Here is a 21,130-nt window from a genome sequence, read left to right as displayed (position 1 = left end):
TTTGCTCTGGATAAACTTCTTTTTGTTTTTCTTTGCTCTTTATATCTATGTATGATCTTGAATATTTGCAGCTATACATAGATCTTGCACAGGCCAAACTGTCTAGAATTAAAACTGACTGATCAACAAAATAGATAGAGTCTAGTTCTTCAGCATGTCATCCAAAGCACTCACCATGGCCACTGGGAGGCTGCCAAATACCTGAAGTGTTGTGCAAGGAAATGCAGAGAACAACCTGCATCTGGTGCTTTGTGAATGAGCATCCATTCCATGGTGCTATGGGGAAATTCTTTCCTATTCTCATTGTTGAGCCACAGACTGAATTTTGGTCTTGTGCCCTTTCTAACAAGGAACTGTGTGGTGCTCATGCTATTTGGGTAAAGGAAGATGAAAATACAAAGCTGGTGCCAAGCCCTTAAAATTGACTTCTTTCTTGGGAAACAACTGTGTGAGCAGGGGAAATACTGGGCACCACTCAACTGCAGGCTCTTAAAAAAGATGGAGTATGGATCTGTAGGAGCGAGTCCAGAGGAGGGCTACAAAGACGACCAGAGGGCTGGAGCACTCTCCTATGAAGTCAGGCTGAGAGATCTGGGTTTTTTCAGTCTGGAGAAGAGAATCGTCTGGGGAGACCTTATAGCACCTTCCAGTACCTAGAGGGCACCTACAAGAAAGCTGGAGAGGGACTATTTACAAGGGTAAATAGTTGTAGATAGGTAGTGACAGGATAAGGGGTAGTGGCTTTAAACTGAAAGAGGGTAGGTTTAGATTAGACATTGGGAAGAAATTCTTTACTGTGAGGGTGGTGAGGCACAGGAACGGGTTGCCCAGAGAAGCTGTGGATGCCTAATCTCTGAATATGTTCAAGGCCAAGTTGGATGCGGCTTTGAGCAACCTGGTCTAGTGGAAAGTGTCCCTACCTCTGACAAGGGAGTGTAACTAAATTATTTTTAAGGTCCCTTCAGACACAAAACGTTCCATAGTTCTATGATTCTGTGAACATTAGATCCAAAATGAAGTTGCTAAAGAAGATTTGTTTTGGGGGTTTGGTGTTTGGTGTTTTTTCTTTGGTTTTTTGTTTATTTGTTTGTTTGATTGGTTGGGTTTTGGGTTTTGGTTTGGTTTGGTTTTTGTTTGTTTTTTTGAGCAGGAGCCTGGACCCTCACTTAAATGTGACCCTTTTTTTCCTAACAGTAATTTGAATGTTTTGAGTTAGCAACGTGGATGATAGAATACCCTGGCAAAGATAGCAAAGTAACTTTTCCTGTTGTATATTCAAGATACAGAGCCTGTCAACAGCTCTAATACTTCTTTTTCCTGGTGGGGTTTCCTCCTCACCCCCGGCATGGGTTGTAACATCCAGACTGCTCTTCTGCACCTCCTCAGTGGTGCCAGGCTCGATGCCAGCAGTTAGCCACCATGCTCAGCAGCAGGGAATCGAGCCTTAGAGAATCAGAGGACTTTAAAGTTCTGACGAGGATGGACCCTGCCATCTCCTATCTCTGCTGAAAATTATCCCTAAAATGTGTTTAAAGACAAGTACGAATTTCTTTGCTGTAGGCCCAGACAAAGCCACTGTTTTCCAGAGTGCAGACAGAGGTTTTAAACAAGTAAACAACAGAAACACGTGTATAAACTGAAGACTTAAACAACAGTGATCGTATTTTTGTCTACTAAACTGTTTCTTTGGTCTGTTCTTTTGGCCAGGCACCATAGTCCCACAAATGATTAGTAAATCCATGTGTTACATGTGGTTTCTATATGCAATCTCTTTTGTAATTATAACACTCTCTATATGAATTCATTGGCCGTTGTTGACTGCAAAAGCTGAGGGAAAAAACAAACAGAGAAAAACAAATATTACCATATAACTTAAATTTTTAGCCCAGCTTATTCTTGTATACATAATTATGTTTTCCATCCACCGTCTCTATGATCCCTTAGCACTTAATTTAAACCTTTTTTTTGTAATGGGATGAAAATAATTTTCTTTCCCATCACCTCCAGCTGTCTCCTTTTCTTTTCCTTTCTCTCCCTATCTTGCTCTCAAGACTGCCACCCACTTAACCACTTGTTAATTTCTTTTATTTATAGATTTGGAGTTATGGGCTGGTAAGCAACCATGTTGTCACCTTGGTGTCCCTGAGCCCCAGTAGTGAGAGCTCCAGGAGCAGAGGATGCTCTTATGGCCCTTACAATTGATCAGCAATAAACTGCTCATCCTTGCAGACCAAAAATCCCACAATCCAGTTGCCTGTCTCATTAAGTCTTGAATCACTGACAGTTGTGGCATCATTTAAATGACTTATTTTCTGGCCCGTCATTAAAGCAAAACAATTTCTGTGTTTTCTGAATTATTGTTTCACAGTATACATACATGATTGATGAGAGCAAATGAAAGTAATGGCACTGAAGGTTTTCAGAAAGCTTCTAAATGAACCACTCGATCATTTTGATATGGATTGAGATCTGAAAAACAACAAATGGGCAACAAAGACCATCAAGAGTACGAAATTACTTCTGCACAAGGAACAAAAAAGTTAGCAGTCATCAGTCTGGGAAAAACATGTTTGATGGAGGGGAGGGGAAATAATACAGATTTACAGATTTCTTAGTGGCATTCAGGGACTCAACTGATATTGCAGTCTCTTTGCCACAAAATGAAATAAAACTGATGACAACAGTTTCAAAACAAGAGGACTTTCACCAAGTATAATTTGGAACCCTAAAGTTTGTTTGGTGCTCAAGAAAGGCCTGAATAAGTTCAAAGGAAAAAAAATATTGAGAGTAACAGTGTACACAGTAATCCCATCTAGATCACTATGTCCCTGACTTGAAAATGATTGGAGCTTGTGATTGGTATAGGTAAGATTTATTTTCATTTGCTCTTATAATTATCCCTAGATAATCATATATGGTTACTGCTGAGAACAAGGTGCCAGCCTAGAGGGGATTTAAACTGGTACACTATTGTTTCTTACTTTCTTTTGTCTTTTTATTTAAAGGGGTAAATATGAGAGAATACACAGTTATAGAACACAGAAAAATGAAACATTATTTCACTATAAATTAATTTTAAAAAAGACAGTCTTCCCTTAATAACTCCCAAATGTTTGATATGTTTTTAAGAATTTAAAAATAATTAAAAGAATTAAAGTTTGAAATTATGAAAACAGTCCATCAAAGAAAATATAACTACTCTGCCTTCTTGTAAATTCCCATATTCAGGAGGCCAGACATTTTACAGTTCATGGTAATGAGATTAAATAAGAAATAATTGTCAGGACCAACTGGAGTTTGAATAATGGCGATGCTGAAGTAGAAAAAAGCACCTGTCTGGTACAAAAAAAAAAATTCTGGCCCATGGAATGCCAACATTGCTAGAATTAAATAGATAAGAGAGCTTTCATGATTGGTTTTTTTTAATATATAACAGCTTATTCTTTCCTCTTTTGTTGCTGAAATATATCTGAATTTCCTCCTGTTGTTTTTGTCATCTCTCTGCGGGACTGTGATAGAGTGCCACAACAGTCTCCCTCTTATCCTGATGAACTAGATACACAATTTACATAGAAAATATAATGGTTTCTTTTTTGTATGTGATTTTAATCTACTGCTTTTTGATTGTGTAATAAACAATACTGCAAGGTTGGTGTTCGTCCTGCTCCCCCCCACCGACCCGTATAACTATATCGCTATAATTTTCTTCCTGTAAATTATTTATATGTAGTTCTCATAATAACTTTTAATTCTGTAGAATAATTACCAAAAATTTGAAAAATGCAACTGTCATAAATGCAATTAAACCACAGATGAATTTCAAATATATTTTTAGTATTCCTTTTAATGAAAGTAAAATGAGTGAAACGGATAATGTAATTGCTGAATGAGACAACCCTTTCCAAATAATCTTTGGTCTAAAACTTTAAAATAATTAGCTTAAATTACATAAATTCAATTCTACTCAGTGCCTAATATAATTTTATTTCACATTTAGGAATTAATACATTTTGTATCAAGTGTGACTAAACACAATATAAATAATATAAATATACATATAAACTTGTAGTTTCAGCTCTGCTTTCACCAGAAGTGTTACATATTACTCATTAGTGAATGATGAAAATGGTGCTGTCAGGTTGGATGGCTGAGGTTTTCACAGGATGGAGGTAACACAGAACAGGCAGTTAGTGAGCTGATCTTGTAGGCTCCTACAGCTTCTGAAGGGATGTTCACTGAATGAGTAATCATTCAGTGAACAGGCATTTTAAGGAAGAAGGCCAGTTGAGATTAATCCCAAATGGGCCCTTTGTACTTAGTTCCACATCTGTAACTCAACTGCAGGCCAAAAAAGCATTGCATAAATCCAGTTATTTTTTGAGGTGTACGATGTGATGAAACAATTCAGACACTTAGGAAGTATTAATTCTTGCAGTTTAAAAGAAAGCCCAATTACCTTCCTGCTCTTGTCAGAATGCTGTGAGGAATGAGAGGTTCTAGCAGGGAATAAGGTGTTTTTAAGATGCTGTGTTGTTAATTGCTAAAGTGAATGTGAATTAGTCTGCCATTCTGTGATTACAGTTTTGTCTCCACAAGGTAATTGTTAGGGAAAATGTAAGCATTTGTATGTGTAGCTGAGCAGCAAAAATGTGTAAACGTAATTGATCCTTACAATTATTGCAAGTGCAGGATTGTGCCGATAAAACTAGAGTCCATCGAAAACGCCTGGTTCAGCAAAAAATTTATTATATAAAATAAAAGAAAAAACCCCTAATGTGTCTCAGAGGTTACTGTAGAAGACAACATTTCAGGGTTCCCAGAAGGTAGTTTAGTGGAATAATGGTAGATTTTCAATGTCAGCCCCTACATGGTACAGTTGAAGATGGGCCAAGTTTAAGGAAATTTAAAAGCTACAGCCTTGTCATATTTAAGATGTGTTTCTTTCAATAGGAAAACAGAGTTAGCCACATTTTTTTCTTCAAATAGCAAGGCTCTTTTTATATCATCAACAGTCTTACATGATACTTCCTTACAAAAACTATAAATCCAACAGCTATTGTGTTTACCCATATACAGGTACTCTGCCAGACTTGTGATTAAGTAGATAATGGTCAAAGGAATACACATTAAGAATTTATTCTTAATCTGATATACAATACTTGTAAAAAACAGGCAAAAAAAACCCCTGAAAAAATCATAAAGAACAATGTTTCATTTAGTCTATTTAAAAATTAATTGTTTTGGGGTTTGCTTCAGAATCAATTGCTGCTTCAAAATGGTATTTCAAGAGTAAATGACCCTATATTGTTTTTAAATTAATAGTGAAAAGGAAAAGCTAGCAAACTTCCAGACCCAAATGAGTTACTTCTTGGGTAAAATAAAGAATCTTGCTAAATCCAAATGAATATGTTGCTTGTTTACAGCCCTGAGGCTTCCCCACTGGGCACTGAGGCAGATGTTCTCAGACCAGGGCTGCTGTCAGTGGAGGGTTCTGACACCATGAGTGGCCACTGGTCCCACAATACAGCTTGAGACAGCACTTAGGACTGAGAAACAGCCAACAATGGATGTTGAATGATGTCACATTTGTAAGAAAAACTGGTTAAGAATCTTTGAGTAACTCCTTTCTCTCAAAAAATTTATAAGTTGTCAAAACTAATATTTCTACTGGAATTGTATGTTTGATGGAAAAAAATTATCTGTAGTTTCTTTTCAAGGCAAATTCCTGAAAAGCTCAGTGGTTAGACAGGATGTGAGAGACCTTGATTAAAATCCTTCTTTAGTCTTATCCTTTTCAGCCCAAAGAAGATTTAATTATTTATGGAAAGCAGGACAGTTCAAACAAATTAATTTGAATGGCTGAATTAAGGCCAAGGACTAGAGCCTGAATTTCGTACAAGGCAGTCTACTATGTATAGGTGGGGAAAAAAAAAAAAAAGAGGTTTAGTGCAGATCAGGAACTTCTGAAATCTTTCCTTTCTCTTATAAGAAGCAAAGCCAATTCTGTTTTTTATCTGACCAAAGTCCAGGTCTAAGTGGAACTATGCTGGGCTAAATATCTAAATCAGAGATTTCAGTATGGTATCGCAAGAATTAAACATTTTAAAAGTATCTAAGAATGGAATATAGCAGGGCAGAAAGGAGAACATTTTCAGAAAAGAGAGGATCATCAGTAAATTATTTCAAAATAACTTTGCTTCATAGGTCACAAAACATTGTGGATGAGAAAGAGTTAAATATATTTTTATAAACTTTCAGCTGGGCAAGGAGTACATCTACTAGTATAGCCAGATTGTGTTTCTTTTTTTTTTTCCAATACTTTTGTAACTTATTTCAGCTTAAATCAATATTTCTCTGGGAAAATAAATTAACTATTTCCACTATGACAAGTTTATTTGTGCAGAGTAGAAAACAACATTTGATTGTATTTTGAAAACCCCTGTGGTGATTCTAAAGATAATAATCCACATATCGTCTTTATTATAGTTTCTTCTATCTGCGAAAATATTAAGGGAGGGGAGAAGGGGGGAGAGAAAGAGAGGTGGGTGGGGAAGGGAGGGAGAGAGGCAGGGAAATAGAGGAAAAATAAGAGCTTAGTACATTGAAATACATTAAAAAATACTGAAAAGCACATTAAAAATATCAGCCATCACACAATTTCAGGTTAGTCTTAGAAGATTTAACAACAGCAGAAGGATGAGAAGACAAATGACCTAGGAAAATCATGGGAGAGAAAACTTTGGATACAGCAGCTGCAGCTAGAGAAGTCCTGTAAGTAAGACCTTCTTTTACAGCCCTGGTGTTGTAGTGGTGAAGTTTACAATAATAATAGGGAAATGATTTTTGGTTTATTTTTAGAAGAAATAACTTGCAAAAGGGGAATTAAACGTACTTAGAAAAGATGGCACTACAAACAATACCATGTGTGCGTATTACAGTCCAGGAGAATGGAAGGCAGTACATTCTTCCATGCCACTGAGCTGACAGTGGTCATGTTCAGCTGCACGCTGATCATCTTTCCTGGTTGATCTTACAAGCTTGCCGCAAAAATGCTGAGTAAATAACTGCAAGTTTAGATTTTCACTCAGCATAGAAAGCAGGCAGATGTTTGATTGAAATTCTTCAGTCAGTCTTCTCTGCTGTGATAAATGAGATACGAGTAAAGTCAAAGCACTGAAACACATCATTGTGAGAATTTGTTAGTTAATAGGAAAATTTTGATTCAATAGAAAGCTACATAGCATGAAGCAGCCTGTGTAGACAACACAGCCATAAACCCTATTGCTTTGACTTGATAGTCTTGACCAAAGAGAAAATTTGAGACACTTAGAAACAACCTTTTGTCTTTACTTACATAGGATCTTTTTACAGCAGTGTGTTGATAATTTCTTGTTGATTGGTTATTTTATCACGTTTCCTTGGCCTGATGAATTCTATTCAGAATCCTGACTGCATTAATTTGTGTAATATACACTGCTTTATTTGTATTAGGAGGATTAGTGTTTACATCACCAATATCATGACACCAGAAGTGACATCAGTACTTTTCAATTTCCTTTAATGTAAGGCTTCTGTGGTTACACTTACCTTGGTCTGAGTGACCAAGATTTGTTTGTGTGTTTGTGTGTCAATAAAAGTATTTGAAGCTTGATAATGAATGTGAATATTTCTAGAAGCGCTTATGAAAAGGCAGTTTCTGCTACATATTCATCAGCCATTTCCTATTGTTTTGAAACCAAACCAGGTGCAGGAGGTGCAGTATATGCTCATATGCATTAAGATCTATATTTCTGTCAGTCAAAGCAGTGATGTGATAAACTTCTACTGTCAGTTTGGTCTACTGACACTCAAAAAGTTCTTACATCAGCATTCAGATTTCTGTTATTACTGGTGTGAAATGTAACCGATTACATTGATCTGCCACAATTTGTCATATAGAAATTGCTTCTTCTAAGTGCCTTTAACACTTTATTGAAGACATCCAATATAAGGAGCTTTAGGGCTTTCTTCTCATCAGGATGGAAAATCGAACTGAAGACAGAATCCAGACCCTTTTCCCATTAATGAAATGGGGAAATTTTATACTGTTTAATGTTGGTGGTTAGACAAAGAAATAATTCTCCATGGGCTTTTTGGAAGAGTAAAGGTCTACTGTAGGTTTCTCCGTTACTCAAGGTAGTGGGATGATGACTTTCTACTTACTGTATATGGATCTCAGTTTACTCTCTTTGGTATATGATATGCTTCAAGTGAGATATTTTTGTTTTGGAAAACAAGCAAGTGAAGGAAATTCCTTTGTGAGCAAATCCAAGATGGCTGAGAAACTTGTCTGGTGTTTCAGTGAAGTACTCTGCTTTTTAGTTCTTCTTATATCAGTTATCAGAACTTCACAGTTGTGGCCCTTCTACAGAGTACAAGATAAAGCTCATTTTTTATCACTCCTTTTCTTCTGTTTCCATTCTGGAAAGAGCTAGTTCCTGGTCCAGAAAAATAAGAAGGAATGCTTTAAATGGACAGCAGACCCATATCTTTGCTATGCCAGCTGCTGGATCTGGTTGCTGCCATCCTTCTCAGGCAATTTCAACCATTTTGGAGACCAGATTATGCTGAGAACTTTGTCTATTTATATTTCCCTGAATTGCATGGGGCAACCTATGTTTCCTTGATTATTTTTGTGTGTGTTTACTTGGTTAAACTTGTTTGAAACTCACATGATCTCTTATTTTACAAATCTCACACACCTCCATTTTAATAATTTTCCAAGCAGTGATATTTTCAGTGTTTATGTAAAATAGAAAATGTAATTTACCTTTCTACCTTTTTATTTAATACTTGATTTACCAGGGTTATCAAAGGTATGAAAAAGTAACTTACTTGTGTCTAAACCTACATTTCTTATGAATTCATATTTCTTTTTTGTTTAGCAAATAACCAGATGTGATGATGCCACATCCTGTTGGCAGCCAGTCATTAGTGGTGTTTCTTTCCCAGGGGTCAGTATAATGGGGCTGGTTTTTAATGCCTTTATCAATGATGTGGAAGAGGAGATAGAGTGCACCCTCAGTAAGTTCACAGATGAGCAGAAGTGTTGATCTGCTGGAGGCTAGAAAGGCTCTACAGAGGGATCACTGATGAGGCTGAAGCCAATGGTATGAGGTTCAATAAGGCGAAGTGCCAGGTCCTGCTCGTGGATCACAACAACCCCATGCAGTGCCACAGCTTTGGGGAAGAGTGGCTGGAAAGTGGCACAGCAGAAAAGGACCAGGGGGTGCTGGTCGACAGCCGGCTGAACATGAGCCAGCAGTGTGCCTAGGTGGCACAGAAGGCCAATGGCATCCTGGCCTGTATCAAGAATAGTGTGGCCAGCAGGACCAGGGAAATGAATGTCCCTCTGTACTCCCACTGGTGAGGCTGCACATTGTGTACTGAGTCCAGTTCTGGGCCCCTCACTACTAGGAAAGACATTGAGATGCTGGAGCATGTCCAGAGAAGAGCAACAAAGCTGGTGAAAGGTCTAGAGAGTAAGTTATAGGAGGAGTGGCTGAGGTAGCTTGGGTTGTTTAGCCTGGAGAAAAGAAGGCTCAGGAGAGACCTTATCCCTCTCTCCAACAACTGAAAGGAGGTTGTAACCAGGTTTAGCCAGGATTGGCCTCTCCTCGCAGGCAACAAGTGACCAGACAAGAGGAAATGGCCCCAAGATGTGCCAGAGGATGTTCAGCTTGGACAACAGGAAGAATTTCTTCACTGAAATGGTTGTCAAGCTTTGGAATGGGCTGCCCAGGAAACTGGTGGAGTCACCATTGCTGGAAGTGTTCAAGAAACAACTAAACATGGCACTTGGTGCTATGGTCTAGTTGACATGGTGGTGTTTGGTCAAAGATTGCCTTCCACGATCTTGGAGGTCCTTTCTAACCTTAATGATTCTATGAATCTATGATTCTATGCTATTTGCTTTGCCTGTTTAGGAAGGTGATTAATGAGTGTGACATTTACTCTGATTGTTATGCTCTTTGAAGCTCTTCTTAATAATGAATTTAATTTTTGGAGATACCAGCTAGAACTAACCGTATTAGGGAGCAAAATAAGCAGAATCCAGTTTTCCTAGGAGGTTTCTGAACCACAGTGTTCTGTTGCTACTTATATTATCAAGGCTTCAAAGAAGTTACAAACATGCTTTTAAGCACACTAGTTTCCTGAGTGATGAAAGCTATATGACTGTTATTGACTTCACTGAAGATGCTAATGTTTTGCCTCAAATTAAAATAAAATTATTTAATTTCTAGGAAGCCATTCTAGGAGCATTTGAAATGTGGCTGAAGCTAGGCAAGGTATGAATTTCTGAAGGCAAACAGACTCTGCACCACAAATCTGCCTACTGTACCACTTTTTAAAAACAGTATGCCCTACCTGGAAAGAGTTTTCTCCAGAGGCATTTGACAGCAGGGACTGTGACATTGCTCTTTAGCCACATTGTCATTCAACAAAACTGGAACCTGGATTATAACAGAGCTACTGTTATTTATACTACTGGTTAATACTGCAATGTTTAAGGGCAAAGTCTTACTCAAAAAATGTGCTTTGAGGTGCCCAGGCTTGAGAAGGTTCATTTCTGAAAAAGAATTACGTCCTGTTTTCATTTAGTACAAGCATTACAGAAGCTAAGAGAGAACCGGATGTTTCTGCTGCATATCCTTCCTTGGCAGCCATCTCATGAGTGAAAGGGAGGTTAAGTTTTATGCAACATCTGAAGCCCTGGTTCTTCAATGTGGTAAATTTAGCTTTGGGACTATTAACATAGGATCAAATATGCATAACTCAAAATGCTAATGTAGAACAAACTCCTTCTGCTGGACCTAATGTTTCTCAAATTTTTTGACAAATCAGCTTTTATGTCAGAGTAGTATTGTCTGTCTATTCCACTCTGTTCTGGATGAGATAGCAACTGGAATATCCTATGGTTAGTTCTATGAAAATATGACCTGATATCAAGGTTCAATTTGTAGAGGTGGGAACTCTGTAGAACTGTGTAGCTGGTGCAGAACAGGTGCAGAGCAAGTGATTTGTTGCTGCTGCTGCTGCTGTTTACCAAAAAAAGACTGCAATCCTCTGAAATATCCTAACTGCAACTGAAATAGTAAGACATTTTATGCATAAAAGACTTATTTTACAAGTAATTTAGATGTTAAAGAATTGCTAATTAATATATATTTTATGCTCTATATTAGCCATGATATTAGGTTTTTTTTGTTGTTGTCTCCTTTTCCAAAATGCAACAAATGGAGTCCATAACTACCCATGCTTTCGTGGCTGATTGTGCTGGGTATGACTGGGGTAGGGTTAATTTTCTTCATAGTAGCTAGAATGGTGCTGTGTTTTGGGTTTGTGCTGGAAATAGTGTTGATAACACAGGGATGTTTTTGTTATGCTGAGCACTGCTCACACTGCAAGGCCTTTTCTGCTCCTCACACTGCCCCACCAGTGAGTGGCTGGGGATGAACATGTAATTGGGAAGGGACACAGCCAGGACAGCTGACTTCAGCAGACCAAAGGGATATTCCATACCATATGGCATCATAGGGGAAGAAGGAGGAAATGAGGGGAATGTTTGGAGTGATGGCATTTATGCTCCCAAGTCACTCTTACACATAGTGGAGCCCTGCCTTAGGGGAAATGGCTGAACACCTGCCTGCCCACAGGAAGAGGTGAGTGAATGCCTTGCTTACGTTTGCTTGCACACATGGCTTTTGCTTTACCTATTAAACTGTCTTTGTCTCAATACCTGAGTTTTTTCACTTTTAGTCTTCTGATTCTCTCCCCTATCCTGCTGAAGTAGAGTGCGAGTGTGTGGCTGTGTGGGGCTGAGTTGCCAGCTGGGGTTAAACTATGGCATATTTCTTACAACATCCTCATTTTGGACTTTGGTCTTATGCATTTCTTGTTTTTCCTATCCATCATCTTCAATTCCTTATTTCACTCATCTGCCCATGGAAATAAATTTTGTATGCAGCATCTACTGCAACAGGATCCCACTTTTATTTACTTCCTTCCTGCAGTCACTTGGACAGCTTGTAGACTCTCCTCCATCTAAGAATTTGGCTTTTTTTGAGGGGTTTGGAGACAGTGAAAAGCTTACTGTATAAGTTTTTTTAGTGTTAATATTTCAGTTGTTTTCATTACTTTAAGTAATGAAAAAAGAAATATGAACTTATATTGTTAAAATATGCTAAAACATCCACCAAGAGCAAATGATATATTTTTCCCATTTTGTTTATATTATCTTTTCCTATTAACAGGCAGTAAAACTGACAGACTGAATTTTAGCTGCAAACCAATAAATGACTGTGTATAAATATAGATCTGATTTTCCAAGAAATTAGTACGTATGAATGACCATTTGCAATTGTTTTTGATATGACAGCACAGAAATTTTTATTCTGTTTATCCTATGAATCTCATCACAGAAATAAAAAGAAAGATGAGACAAGGAAAAACGTAGAAGAATATAGCTTTGGAGTAACTATGGAATTCCCATCACTGGGATACTTATACGCTTCGCTTATTTTAACTTGAAAGAGTAATAGTTTTAAATGTAGTTAAAAAACATGGATTAGCAACAAAAACAGTTTAGAAGACATGCAATGTAGGCTCTAGATATGTTTAAAAGAAACAGCCAATGCAAATGGATATAACAGAAGCTGCATTTTAAAACAGTGGCATTTGCTGTTTTGGTTTGGGGTTTTTCTCAACAGAGGATCTTTTTCATTGTTCTATCTTCTCTTTAGTTGGTTTTGAGATAGAAGGATTTAAAGGACTATAAAAATGTTGTATAGCTGTAAAGGGAACAAATACATTTGGGATAGAGGGAAGCTGCACACATTATTAGCTTTCAGATGCAAGAGCCAGTGTGGTCAAGGAATGTTTATCATTCTATAAAAGATGATGACTTCCTCCAGAGTAAACAATCTACACCCACTCTACCATTAAGAAGATCTGCTTCTTGCAAGTTTTTGCTGGAATGTCATGTAGGGACACTTCTATTTTTGATAACTTAATTTGCCAGCTGGAAAATAATTTAATCAGTTTGTAGGGTCCAAAAATTATTATGTCTTCCTATGTAATATGTTGTTGTGCTATAGCTATTTTTATGTTCCACAGACCATTGTGAAGAAGCTGTTTCTTGTCACTAGCTAGTGTTCATGATTCCCCAAAGCAGTGTCAATGGTGCCACCCATCTCACAGTGCCAAGTGCCAAGTGTAGAAAAACACACAAAAGCATTTGGGCTTTCTGAATCAGAAACATCAGATAAAAGAAAAACAAAAGCACAAACCCAAAAAATTTTAGGTGAACTATTAGGCTAGAAGTATTGTCTTTTATCAAAAAGAAAGTAATCAAGGCCATGATTTCTGTGAACATTAACAACTTTTGGTCCTTGCTAAGTTGTCTTCAGGAGTATTCAGGAGTAAGATTTTCAAGTGCTTCAGTCATCTGTGGAAGTCTTGTCAGTGAAGAAGTCTCTTGTAAGAGTTGCCATGAAATGATAAGATTTAGAGTACAATCTGTGCCTACTGAGGATGTAAAATATTTCTACATCTCATTCTTGATGCTAAATGCAAGTACATGAAGATACTTGGATTTCCCATGACAAATTGAAAAAAAAAGTCTTTCTCAGCATTCTCATGTGTCTGAATGACAAAAAAATATTTCTCCCAGAGTCTTAGAAAGGAGTAGTTTTTAAGTGGAAGTAATATTGACTAAAGCTGCAATTTTTCATTATTTTTTAGTTTTATAAGGCCATGTCCAGTAGAGGTAAGACAAATAATTAGTTGAAAAGCTTTTTCCAAAGAGAATCATTTGGGTATGTGCAGGGTTGATATTGGAAGGATGTCTTGGTGGGACATTGTGAGTTTTCCTAAGTGGCATTAAAAAAAGAAACCAAAAACGAATGGATAAGATGGTGAGCAGTGCAGCTAATCAAGTCTGATCAAGTCTGTTCAGCTGGATTTGGCTGAAAATCACAAGGCATTTCTCACCTGGGGATGAATAGATAAACAGCTAAGTAGAGATACACAGTTTGCTTTTAGAAGTCTCGCTTTAAAGGGAATTAATCTTAAAAAAAATAACAACAAACCAAAAGGAATTATATAACAAAAGAAATAGGCTGGTACTTTCATTGGCATCTGCAATTTTCAGGAATGCTTAGCATTTTTCAAATTATGCACAACATTGGACTTCTAGATGTGTGTATTTTATTTTCTTTACACCTCTAGTACCCAATGTTTTTGCTGTGGGGTTTTTTTTTCATGTTCTGGCTTTCCTTACTTCATCAAATACATGTGAGGGTGAACAATCAACAGTCCCTGTGAGCAGGCAGGAATACCTCTCCAGGGGTAGTGAACTCTTGTAATCCGCGATGACCTGTCTGCTCAAAGAAATGGATTTGGCAGAGTGCAGAGGGACGTTTCACAACATGCATGCAAAACAGTTAGGTTTAAATATACAGGCACTTCAAAAGTGCTCTTTTAAAAATGGTGCTATTTTATTTCTTTATGAGAAAAATGAACAGTTATAGCTAAAGATTTAAGATGGGGCTGGGTTTCTACTTCTTGTAATTACCATTTGAATACAGAAATGCTATTAGTTTCTCTGAGCTCTGCCATGTAAGCGCCGGCTGTGGTCTGACAAATATAGCCTCTTAGTGGTTTGATATTGAAATCACGGGATTTAGTCTCTGGAATTAGCAATTTATATTCTGTGTGGTTGCTACAGTAGTTGCTGCATTTAAATTATTTATGCAAAGAAAGTGCGCCATTCTCTTCTTTGTTACAGATCACACCGACCTCATGCTCAGCAAGGGTAGAGTTTTACCTCTGAAATTCTGCACCATTTCAAGATTCTATCTTTGTTTTGTCATTGGCTGCATACTGTGATGAAGACAAATTGAGATCACAAAGAACTGCACCTTTCATTGACTCTGGAAACAGTATCAGCTTTATGTAGAAACAGGAGAATCAACGGCAGTGGAGAATTCCCCTTCAGTCAGTCAATAGTACTTCTTGTAAACCATAGAACCAAATCCTTCAGGGAATGAAACCAAGTTCAGAGCATGATGTGTGCCTGGCAATACAAATCTGCTTTTAAGAGGAAGAAAAGTTCAGAAGAGGAATCCTTGTAATTTCCCCTGGAAAAAAAAAAAAAAAAAGAAGAAAATAACAACACTGTCAGCTCTTTAAGAACAAGCTGAATAGAATTAATGCTTGTGGAAGTAAGCAAATAACAAACAGACTCTCCATTTTCCAGAATGGTTACTCAGTTTGGCATGCTAAATTCTTCAAGCAGAGAAAATTCACTGCAATTTGTAGATCAGTCACTCCTGCAGTTTCATACATATCCACTTACAATTCTGTTTTTTTTTCAAAAAGCCTTAAATACAATTCTTCCTGGATAAATGACATCAACCATGTATAAATAAGAATTCCTTCCACAAAAGTAAAGCTTCTTTATATATTTTTCCACATCCTGTGAATTAGGCTCTTCAGTTAGTAATGATTTGCATTATTTTAGCTCTTTTTTTAAAATCAGATCTCAGTAAAATATTGACATATGTGATGTCTGATTTTTCATGCATGATCTGACATAAAGTTAGCTTTTATACTTCACTAATTTGAAATTAGCCCTTGAATTTGCACAGGTTGATGGCTGGCTGTCACCTCTTCTCTACAATCTCTTTGAAAATGTTTCCTGCCTCTTTATTTATAAAAATATACTATCTTCTATAAAAAAAATCATTTAAGTTCTCCCTCTCTTTCTGTGGGGACTATTCGTGGCTACAAGCATCATAAGAATAAGGATAAGAATAAACGTTTCTGGGCAAGCCTATATTGCTAAATCTCTCTGCTCTGGTCTAGACTCCAGGTATGTCCCATTCCAAACAGCATGTAAGCTCTGGGTGAGCCCAAGTAAATGTCTGCTCAGTTGTAGCTGCTGCCTGTTTGGTGCCTGATGCTCCACTGCTTTTCCTGATACTACGGATCTAGTTACATTGTTAAAATTAGGAGTCATGGGAATCTCTTTCCTCATTAATTTTTTCCTCCATTTTATTTCCCTTACCTTATAAAAGTTTAATCTATGTGACTAGGATACCAAGCTGTAATAGTCTCTGTTGGTAAGGCAAAATTTTGGGGGTTGCTTTGTTTTTTGTCCTCTCTTTGCTGGAATTTCGGAGAGCTGGCCAAGAAAAATCAAAGTGTTGCCAATAAGTGATGGAGCCAAAGAGGAAGCTAAAGTTTAGGCAGATCTCTTGTGACACTTTTATATTCTTCGCCTTAGGGGAAAGCCCGGATGGTGAAGCCAAAAGGAGAGCTGCCATGGATTTCCTTAGAGCAAGGCTTGCATACCATGTCTGGCTGTAAACAAGTTTTATAAATATACATACCAAACTATGTCCTTGGGCACAGGGACAAAACCTACTCTTAGCATGACTTGAATTCATGTCTTCAAAGTGGAAAGGATAGACCACTAACACCTAGTGCCGAAGAGTACCTTCAGCCCTTCTGTTACCCAGGGAAACAAGATGTAATTATAGAATCAGTGACTCCATTTATGTTTTAAGTAATATTTACCTTTTGTGTAATTATACAATTTTAAGACAAAAATGAGCACCATTTCCATCTTCTCTGCTAAATAAACTGCAAAGGATTCATCCCTACAGTATGTGTGACCATCTTGCAATTTGTACAGATAGGGAAGGTACTCTTTGTTTGTGTGTATGTGCTGCTGGTCCAAAATTTACTGAGATACTTTATTATATTTTTGCATCTATTCTCTTTTCAGAAAGAACAAATAAGCCCCAATGAGGCTTCTTTTCTCACAGCCAAATTTTTGACTCCTTATTCACCCATCAAATCCCATAATGATACGAGCAATCTTAATGGACACAAAAGAATTTATTATGCAAATTGTGTTACATATTCACTGCTTTAAAGAATTTAAGGTTTAGCAGCTGGAGTTCTGCATGGTGACAGTGAAACTCCTGGAGTGTCAACTGTGGTAGAGTCGTTGCTCAAGTACACTGAATAATTGTCATTTGAAGAAAGAGGACACGCACATCTATATTTAATGGTAACTAAAAACAGAAGAACAATTTTAATGTCACTGGGTACAAGAAACTTGTGGTAATTTTCTGATTTTTGGAATAAGGATTTTTCAGTTATGAAATGAAAATGGATATTAAATAGTTAATCATAGTGAGAGATTATTATGTAATAATTTTTTATTCCAATAGTGTTATTTGTTTAAAATAAATATCTTATTTTATTCTGGTTAACCTAAGTTAACATCTAGTCATGTAGGTGTGGTTTTATATATTTAATATACTACTGCAGTCTGTTACGTGGAAAGTATTTGCAAAATATTTTTTAATAATTTATGAATACTCTGTATTTGTCAATAAGGTTATCAAAAAGGGCACATGAAATATTGTTTCAAGGGAACAAGCACATGTGAGAAGTTATTCACTCTGCAGTTGTTACCCTTAGATAATAAGAATATGTAACTACACATATTAACAACCATTATTGGTTGTCACAGAACTGTATTTGTCTGGGATTGCCTATCCAAGTCAGAATCTTTATGCTTTGTTAAATTTTCTTCTTATAAGCAAAAATTTTTTAAAATAGAAAACCCTTTTTAGTTATGAATCACCAATAAATAAATTTAGTAGCATTTATTTTGATACAACCATATGAAAATTTTCTACAGATAGCAAATATTTTCATTTTAATTTCATTGTTTTCTTGTTTCAACACTTGTGGAAGGGTATACACCTAAAAGGGAGAGAAGGGGCTTAATGTTAAGTGTGTGTGCAAAAGTGTCTGAAGGTCTTAATTCAAGTCATGTCAAAAACTTGGCATTTTGCTTCAAATTTGCCATCTGTACAAAGGTGATAATACTTCCTGTAAATTATAGGGGATGTGAAACTTCATTAGAGCTTGATAACACAAGAAATTACCTATTCCTGAATAATTCCATATGAGAACCATTTGTAAGGTTAATTATGTTGAAAGGGAAATGCATTTGAAAGTGGAATAACTGTTGTATACAAAAAATACTTTTCCTTAAAACAAATATTTTTTTAACTGGACCAGGACATTCATTCATTAAGGTTATTTTAAGTGTGGAAAATCCAATCCAGGAGATCACATTAACATGTCCTATTCTTGTGTGTTCAAAATACCACATATGAACTAATTTAAGAATATCCAACTGATGACTACAGGATTTTCTAAAATTGTCTACATGAATACCATCTTAAGTGGTGTTCTGCTGAAGCAAGATGTTGTTGACAGATATTTTTATTCAATCTATAACAAAGAAGCTTTATGACAGCTTTAAAAAATGTCATAGTAATGAATATTCCTGTGACATTATCTTAGCAATTTCAAAATAAATCTCTAGTAGCATTTTGATGTGGTTTTGATGGAGCTTTTGATGTGAAAACAATTTCTTGTCACTTCTTCAGAGATAATCTTGAGAAAAAGGCAAATGTTGCCAACAGTTATACTGCAATGAAGTCAATGACATTATAAGGGTTTATTTTCATCATAATTCTGATAAAGCTTAAAACCCGCAAAGCTCTTTCCAAAGAGGCTGCTGAAGTCTCTGTTAATTAAAGGTGCTGCCACCTTGGCACACATATTACCATGCATGGGCCTGCACAAGAAGGTTGCATATCCCTGGACCAACAGCACATTGCCAGAAAAGCATCAAAGCAATGGGACCTAAATTTACAGATGAATAAAAATATTTTCAATAGCGTCCACTTTCCATTTAGAAATAAGTTTGACCCAATCATATTGAGTAGCAAATCACCACATGTGCAACATATCTCAACACTTCAACAGACTGTTTAAAGTCTGCTTCCAGATCTCTGTTGTTGCTGCAAGTCAACATAGATTTAAAAGGTCCTTGGAGGGGTGGGGGGGCTTCTTTTTTGGGAAAATTATGGTGGAATTGGCTGGTATGGATTTAAAGCATAAAACTCTGCAATTAAAGCTTTTGTCCAGTTAGTCTTAATGAGATATGTAAGAAAATGGAATTTTAATCCACAATAATTGTATGCAGGGACCTATTTAAATTGTACCTGAGGGAGAAGTGTTGGGTGAAAGATCAACAATCTTCTAATAGTGGTGGCTTTCCTGTTAGGAAATCACTATCAGTTCAAGACTCCTGACTTCCGCATTTCTCCTCACTGGCACAAAACTTTGTTCCACACAATTCCACAGTAAATAACAATACAAGACTACTTGGCAGACAGTGACTAATTGACCTAGAGATGGTTCTGGTGCCTCCTGGTATTGAGGCAGTGCTCTGTGCCATGCACCTGGGATTGTGGTCCCTGGGTTGGTCTGCTAGAAAACACAGCTAGAGTGGGCTGAGGCAGATTGCCAGTCCCACAATGGGATCTCCTGCCATGGCAATTGGAGCATGTGTGGAAAAATGGTGGGTACTTATATCTTCCCCTGAGGCAAACAACTGGAAAGTGTTCTTGGATCTTGTAAAGGTACAGGGCTGATTGAAAGTCAATATTATTTTTGGTGTTTAATCACTCAGGGTTTTGTGAAAACCTACCAGTTTGCCCCTGTTCCAGTGCATGGCATGGTCTATCCCGAGTCAGACCTCACCATGGTCACAGGTCACAGGTAGGAAGGCTACAGGTGTCTGTGTTGTATTGCACACTGAGAGTGCCTGGTGTATCCAGGAGCAGAGTTTCTCTTGGATGTGCAGTGTCCTGGCATCTCTCCCTGCTGGAGTCCACAGGTCGTGTGCGAGTAATTGGCAGTTTAAACAGGGCAAGAGAAAAAGCTGCCCAGTTGGTAAGCTGCAGGGTCTGCAGCAGGCAACCTGAGATGGAGACCAATAGGTCAGACACAAAGAGAAAGACTTCTTACAGCTGCCATTGCCTGGAGCCTATTTCCCGTGTTACTGAAAGAGAAGGGAAACCTGGAAAAAAAAGAAAACCGCTACACCTTGAACCTAATTTGCTCCTTAGTGACTAAACAAAAAAAAATACAACCATTATTATTTGAGGCTTTTTATTTTGTTTGTGTTTGGTTTGTTTGGTTGTTTTTTGTTTTGTTTTGGTTTCTTTTTCAGGTGTGTTCTTTACAGTCCCTTCCCTTTCATAGGGTCCTACCCTATAGGATTTTTATGTCAGGATTTTTTAATTCCCTGGGAGAAGTAAGTTTGGCAGCTTTAATTCTAGGTGATTGGCTGGGTGAGAATAGGGATTTAGTGAACATTAACCTCTGTAGGGATGGTTTAGGAGGCTTTAGAGGATTTTGAACCAAACGGGAGATTCAGTGGTTGACAGATAAATTGGACATTCTCAGTAGCTTTGAGTAGGGGATTTAGTGGTGTGACAGACGGAATTTGATGGAAACAGGTAAGAAACAACACCTGGCTGCTTGGGCATGTTTTTTGAAACAGAATGCTGAAAAGTGCACTTAATTTTGGATGACTTATGTAAGGCTAAGTCTAGAATGAGAAACTTCAAGAAGAAATGGGAAAAGAGACAAGGATTATTTGGTGGACTTCTGACAGAGAAAATTGGGAAGTTGGGCCAAGATGAGGTATTTTCAACTGTGGAATTAGTGGTAGGAGGGGTGTTTGGAGGGTTGAGGGCATGGTGATCTTTGCTACGGCAGGGATCCAGAGTTCTAGTGCTTTAAAGACAGGGTAGAGAAGATTTTCTAAAGTCATTCTAAAGCACTCAGGGGGTAAGGAGTCATTCCCATGGAGAAAAGAAACAGGATCTTGGTTTATTTATAAGAATTGGAGGGGGCTCATGAAGAAGAAATCGGGGGATTGAAGATAGAGGATAATCTCCATGTTTTTACAACAGGACCTGGTCTCAAAGACCATCAGGTTCCCTCTCTCCTTCCCTGTTAGTCTTCTCTTCAGACTACTGCTAAAAAGAATTAGCCAGAAGATCAAAACCCAGAATGAAATTTTAAGTGTGGGGAGATAGAGAAAGTTCAGGGTTAAGAGCTCCTACAGGAGAGTTCTGGGATTTGAAAGTCTTTGTTCTACAATTTAGAGAAACGAGATGAGTGAGAGGTAATGTGCAGAACT

The sequence above is a fragment of the Pseudopipra pipra genome, chromosome 5, assembly GCF_036250125.1.
Source record: "Pseudopipra pipra isolate bDixPip1 chromosome 5, bDixPip1.hap1, whole genome shotgun sequence".
In the NCBI taxonomy this organism is placed as follows: Eukaryota; Metazoa; Chordata; class Aves; order Passeriformes; family Pipridae; genus Pseudopipra; species Pseudopipra pipra.
Note: the sequence above shows the minus strand (reverse complement) of the source record.